The 7412-nt window shown below is 30.4% G+C and overlaps 1 pseudogene; it reads left to right on the top strand.

Annotated features, from left to right (window-relative positions):
• Positions 1-330: 330 nt before the first annotated feature.
• LOC142633824 (tetrahydroberberine oxidase-like) lies at positions 331-1329 on the top strand (annotated as a pseudogene).
• The last annotated feature ends 6083 nt before the right edge of the window (positions 1330-7412 follow it).

The raw sequence follows: 7412 nt of genomic DNA, 5'->3' as shown, positions 1-7412 counted from the left end.
ATCTATTGAACATTAATAGCATTTCCCATAGTTTAAATAAATAAACTGCATCCATTGAACATTAATAGCATCTTTCATTTCTCAAAAACTAATGATTTATATGTAAATCATTAGTTTTATATAGAACATTAATAGCATATTTATCAATATTTATTGAAAATTAATAGCATATCTTCCATATGTGGAAGGGAATTCAAAACCACTTATCATTTTCTAGTCAGCATGGTCAGTTGTTTTCAAATGTAATAAACACTACTTAAATAAATAAACCTCCTAAACTCTATAAATAAGGAGCTCTAATTTTGTTATAATCACTATGCACAAACAAAAATGATGTTATCAGTGTCTTCACTTGTATTTGCTCTTCTTTTCTCATTTTTATTGGAAACTTCAGCTTCTACTAATGAAAACTTTATTCAGTGTCTGACCCTTATTCCGGAAATGACAGTATTTCTATACTCATTTACACCTCATCCAACTCTTCGTATTCATCTATCCTGAAATCCTCTATCAGAAACACCAGATTCTCAACACCTTCCACCCTGAAACCTCAAGTCATTGTGACACCATTGTTGGTCTCACACATTCAAGAAACACTAAATTGTTCCCAAAAACATGGATTGCAAGTAAGGGTTAGAAGTGGTGGACATGATTACGAGGGTCTTTCTTATGCTTCTCCGGTACCATTTGTCATACTTGATCTTATAAATTTTCGAAAAATCTCTGTTGATGTAAAAAATAGCTTTGCTTGGGTTCAATCTGGTGCAACCCTGGGTGAATTATACTATTGGATTGCCAATAAGAGTAGAACGCTTGGCTTTCCAGCTGGAGTTTGCCCAACAATAGGTGTTGGTGGACATTTCAGTGGGGGAGGGTATGGCACATTGTTGCGCAAATATGGCCTTGCTGCTGATAATGTTATTGATGCACACTTGATTGGTGTTCAGGGTAGATTCCTTGACAGAAAATCAATGGGAGAAGATCTATTTTGGGCCATCCGAGGAGGAGGAGGAGGGGCTAGCTTTGGAGTCATTGTTGAATGGAAAATCCAGCTGGTTCCTGTTCCCTCAAATGTGACTGTGTTCACAGTCAATAAGAACTTGGAACAAAATGCAACCAAAATTCTTCATTGGTGGCAGTATGTTGCAGACAAGTTTGATACAGACCTCTTCATTCGTGTAATCTTAACAGCTGTGTTCTAGCCAAAAAGGGAATAGGACGGTACAAGCTTCGTTCAATTCCTTGTACCTTGGAGGGAAGGATAAGCTCCTTCCATTGATGCAAAAGAGCTTTCCTGAGCTGGGTTTGGTGAGTGAAGATTGTACATAAAAGCTCGGATTTGTGTTAAAAACACAAGAGTTGTTTAGACCCCAAATAAAAAAATTACGGCTCGGTTGATTTTACTCTAACTTAAACTAAGTGCGAAATAAAGTAAATGCGAGCAAACAAACAATACAACTACTCTAAGCCATATTCAACAATTCACAGCAGTAAAATGAAAGCTAAAAGAGTAGGGAAGAGAGATGCAAACACGCCGATGTGTTATCGAAGAGGAAACCGAAAAACTCGGCGAAGAACTCTGTGAAAAACCTCTCCGCCGCCTTCTAAGCGGTAAGTCGATCTACTAGACAATAAGTTGGGATACACAAATAGCAAGAGACCCTCCAAGCCTAATCTACTCAGTGCACCTAAGCCCTCCACGCTTGATCGGTTTCTTTTACTTTAAATTAAACTAAGTGCAGAATAAGAGTAAATGCAAACAAAAAAATGATAAAACTACTCTAATCCATATTTATCAATTATCAGCAATAAAATGAAAGGTAAAAGAGTAGGGAAAAAGGATGCAAACACAAGATAATACCAAAAAGTGTTATCGAAAAGGAAAACGAAGAACTCGGCGAAAAACTTCTCTGCCGCCCTCCAAGTGGTAAATTGATCCATTTAAGAATAAGTTAGAGTATACGAATAACAAAAGACCCTCCAAGCCTAGTCTACCCCATGTACTCCAGCCCTCCAAGCTCCTGCTACCAACTGACTTGACGAAACCTTGTCTGCTCTAGCTTTCCTAGATCATGCAATTTAGCCCGATTGCATCCGCCAACGATTGACTTCTTCCAATACTTCTTAGTAGCACCAAAACCTCACTTTACACTCAAATTGGGTGTGGTAAGTGTTTGGGCTATCAACCTCTCAAGAATTTGGATATAGAGAGGTAGGAGTAGAGGAAAACAATAAGGGAATGTGTAGATGATTGTAGGTATGACAATCTCTAACTCTCAAGTGTGTATACTGGGGTTTTCTCTCTGAAAAATACTCTTTACAATATGTGGGTAATGAGGGTATAAATAGTATGGGTGAAGACATGGTGGAGCAGATATGCCAAAATACCAAAACAGAATATTTCATGAGTAGGCCTTACTCTCGAATTACTCACAAAAACCAGCTATCATGATTCTTCGCATTGCAGTCATGTGCTCTACACGTGGCTTACTTCGCGGGATAGCTTCTCGCGAATCTTATCACGAAATCCACTTGGTCTTCAGTAAAAGCTTGAGTCATCACACTTTCTCACACACAACCCTTACAATAAAATCTTACATAAAATACAGGATAAACATGATTGAACATAATTACAATCAAATTTGGTACGGAATTAAAGCCAACACAAAATAGTTGTAAATAACAACTTTACAAGCTCAATAGATATTCCTTAAGTTATGTAATAGCTCAAAAAGAAATTTCTCCAAAAACCATCGATGGCTAACACTAAATACCTTTGTATGTGTGTGTAGATAATTTTACGATAACTTCTTAGATAATCTTAGTGTCTATTTGGGAATAACTTATCAAGTATTCTGTTGAATTTTTTTACTAAAAGAATGCTAAAGTATACTTGTAGCTTAAAATTTTTTTGAAAAAGTAAAAAAAAAAAAAAAAAAAGGAATACATGAGGTTTCAAAAAACAGTAAATAAAACCTAAAAGCTGAAGCTTATACCAATTAATAATAGTCTAAGGTTAACTTCTTCTTTAAAAAAAATGGTAACATTTATAATTATTGATTGTAATAATTTAATTAAAAGATTTTTGACAATTATAATCCTAATCAAATTATTCTATGGTATACCAAGAACTTTGTAGGTCAATTGGCATTTTTTCATGTACTAAGTACTTGGAGTAGAAGGGGATAACATGTTTGAGCTATAGGAATAGAAATATTGATGTATTTATTTCTAACACACACATATATAATTATACTATTATATATATATATATATATATATATATATATATATATATATATATATATAAGAAAACAAACAAACAAATTAACAAGTCCTTGATTTATTTATTTTCAGTTTCAAATATGTAATTAAAAAAAAATTGAATATATCACCTATTTAGATATCAATATTTTGGGGACAAGCTATGAGTCTATATTTTTTTTTCCATTTATAAAAATAATAATTTTAAACAAAGGGAAATGATATTAGTTATAAAATTATTTAATTTATACATAATAAATAATGAGACCTAGAATGAGTATAAATATAATTATATAAGGGTATTTTAGGAATTTGATTTTGGACTATAACTCCATTTATAATCAAATAAAGCTATACTAAATTGTGAATTACTTTTTTTTTTTTTGCTGAAAAATAAAAACTTACGAAATTGTGAAATTCAAATTCATGGCTTTATTCATGTGTTATAGGCTAGTAAACCATCTAGTACTTTTTTCCTTGCCCATTTGTTACTTTTTTTCCCCTTGGATTCTTAAAAATATTTATTACGAACTAAAAAATTAAATTTGGGAGCGAAAAGCCCATTAAGTTATCAAGGTTTCAAATCTATTTCATATAGTATTCAAAGAAAACTCTAAGGCACGTTTTAAAAAAACTTTGGAGGTGCTCTTGTGATCTAAAAGGTATTGTGTCTTCCTCTTTCAAAGTCACTACCAGAAATCATTCTTATATCATTAGATTCTGTAGATCTGAAATTGCTGCAACAAGATCATATATAGTTGATTATTTAAACCTTCAAGGATGGTCTTGAAGTCACAAACTGGAGAGTTTGTATTGCTAAACCTTTGAGTATGATCTCAAAGTCACAAGCGTAAGTGTTTGTGTTGCAGTAAGTTCAAGAAGAGAAGGAGTCTATGGATTCGGAGCTTGTACGTGGTCATATCAGTAAGTTACTACTAGAGCTAGTAATAGATTTAGGGTTAAATTTGATTATAAAAACTTCAATTCTCTATTAGTGGATTTGTTTACCTTGAAAATAGATCTGGTTAAATCCTTCACAGGTTTTTTATCTTGAAACTGTTGATTTCATTGGTTTTCTTGAGTAATCATATTTGTGTGTTATTTACTTTTCTGCTTCCGTGCATGATATGATTTATTACTATTTAACATAAATTTGAATAATAAACCTAAGTATCAACTTGTTTAATTCATTAAGTTAAACTAATCTGGTTTACAGGATTCTAAACAAACAAACATATTGTACTTTTGAAGTATTTTATAATTAACAAGTGTCCCAAGGGTACGGGTTAAAAATAAATAAATGCTTAATTATTAGTTGTAATACACATTTTTCAAAGAAAAAATACAATTGTTCTTTTTTTTTTTTATATATAAGATATAATTCTACTCTAACCTAATCTAAGTGTATATGTGTGTGAAGCTCCCTCCTAAAGACTTGAACCCAGGCCCTTGCCGCTTGTGGAGTGACCATCGCACTAAGGGTGTGCGGTGGTAAAAATACAATTGTTCTTGATTTATTAGTTTGTACACACGAATTTATTGTAGTTATATGTTTTTTTGTGGACATATGTGTATAGTTTGACTTTATTTTTTTTATAAAAATGTATAAAAATATTACTATATTTAATAAAGTATTTAATATGCTTTATTAAATAATATATTAAATATACTTTATTAAATAACATACTTTATTAATAAATTTTTGTGTGTAAGTCAATAAATTAATAAATTCGTAATTATAAGCTGTAATACATATGTTTTTATTAAACAGATACAGTTGTTAATGGTTTATTGGCTTGTACATGCAAATTTATTGTACTTATGTGCATAGTTGTCAAAACCTGAATTGTATTGTGAATCTTTTTTTTTTTTTATCTTTTGTGTATCGTATCATATGTGTATGTAGTAAAATTTATAAAAATATATATCCATTATAAATTTCAAATATAGTCAACTAATGAATAATTTAATTAGCACTTGTACAATAAAATTTATCAAAACTAGCTAAATAAATCAAATTACCAAATATTTTTAACATATACATTCAAGACATCTAGAGTTCAAATCCCCCCCCCCTCATTGTAATTGTCAAATTATAAAATAAATAAAATAATATTTTGTTCAAATTAAAAAGTGATAATACATGTGACATATGAGCTAGAATAATATTTTATTTTCATTATATACGTCATTAATCAACTCCATTTAAGTCAATTTTATCATCATGTTCACTCATCTTGCAAATTTATTTCTTTATTGACATTTTATTCATCATTATCCATATTTCCTATCTCATTTTCTTATTTTTATTATTTGTTTAAAAAAAATTTATATTTCTTCTTAGCATTCTAGCTTCTTAGACTTATGAATATAACAAAAAAAAATTATATTTGCATTTAATATATATATATATATATATATATATAATTATAGTATTAATATGAAATTGAAGTGTTAACTATATAATCCAAATTTTGTAGGAGAGAGAGAGAGAGAAGAAGAAGAAGAAGAAGAAAAAAATCATGGAAATGTTATTTTATTGGGCTCAATTAAGTAGCCCATAATTTTATGTTAGAAACAAGTCTAACAACTTGCTAGATTCAAATAAAAGCACAAAGTTTAACTACAAAAGTAATTTCTTTATTTTTTTATAGAAAGTTTTAACTTATGGCATCCGCTCCAAATAAGCTATTTATTATCAGACCAAGACACCAATCAGTTTCAGTATAAGTGGGAATTGAATCCCAAATCTCTTATTTAACTATCAGAGATTTTACCAATTAAATTAACTAGAACCCATAAAATGTAATTTTAAATTCATATGTCTGTGTTGTACGATACGATTTATATGACAAATACCTATGTATCATACAATTTATGAACATTTACAATATACTCTTATAATACGAAATTTTTTATACACATATATCGTACGATATTGATTGATAACTATGCTTAGTTATGTGCATTTGTTTGGAACATATATGTGTGAAAATATTATCTAATATACCTTAACCACTGCTTTATGGCATTCGTTTACAAAAGCCAATAAAATAAAAGTTAAACCCTATTTTCGTTCCAGTCTGAACTACCAATTTATAAATAAGGAGCCATTACCCCGAGGTGGTATATAATGTTTCCTTTACATGTGTCTTCCCCCTCACATGGGGGTGGACCCCATGTTAGGGGGAAGATACATACAACAGAAACAACATGTATTTTCTTCATTACTTCATCTTGCTGTAGGTGGCATTTGTCCCTACCTAGTTTTTCGCAGACGTTCCACCCCCTATGTGAGGGGGAGGATACATGCAATAGGAACAACATGTATTTTCTCCATTACATCAGCCTGTTGTAGGTGGCCTTTGTCCTTGCCTAGTTTTTCGCAGACGACAGCTCCAATGGTTGATTAAATACCCACTTAGCCAAATTCCACCTTCAGTGCTTGAATTGAGATTTTTTATTCAGTCAAATCACAACTTAAATAAATAATAGAGAATCTAGTATTCTTTTTTACTTTTGAGTAAGTAAGTTCATATTTTTGTGATGTGACTTTTCATGCATTTTAAAATGCAAAAACCATCTCTTAAGGTTTAGACTAATTGCACATACTATACTTTTTAAAAATATCTAATTTGTTTCCTAAGTACAAACAAAACATAACATTATTTGAAAGTTCTTTATTTTTGAAGTTTATTGTTTCTTTCCAATAGTTTGTCTTAATTGCATATGTTTCATAATAATTGTATTATGATAATTATAAGTGTGAGAGAGTGTATAAATAGTCAATGGTAGATGAATAACAGCGAGAGATGAAGAAGAAATTTTCAAAAAATATAAAGTGACATTTGTATTTAAGATGTAAATTAGATTTTTAAAAAATAAAAATAAAATTTGATAGTGTCTACCATTAACCCAAATTTTAGAGGCAATTTTTTGCATTTTACCCTTTCTAATATATTTATTTTGGCTACACTGAAAGACAAATTTGAAATAGAATAAGTTCAATTTTTTGAAAGACATTTTTTGCATTTTACCCTTTCTAATATATCTACCATTAACCAACTTTTTGGCAGATTGTAGGGCATGTGGATTGTGGAGCCATGATTAATGAAATGACTATAATTGGTTATAAGTTCAAGCCAATA

The sequence above is a fragment of the Castanea sativa genome, chromosome 5 (assembly GCF_040712315.1).
Source record: "Castanea sativa cultivar Marrone di Chiusa Pesio chromosome 5, ASM4071231v1".
NCBI classification, from domain to species: domain Eukaryota; kingdom Viridiplantae; phylum Streptophyta; class Magnoliopsida; order Fagales; family Fagaceae; genus Castanea; species Castanea sativa.
This window is presented reverse-complemented; position numbering and strand designations above follow the sequence as displayed.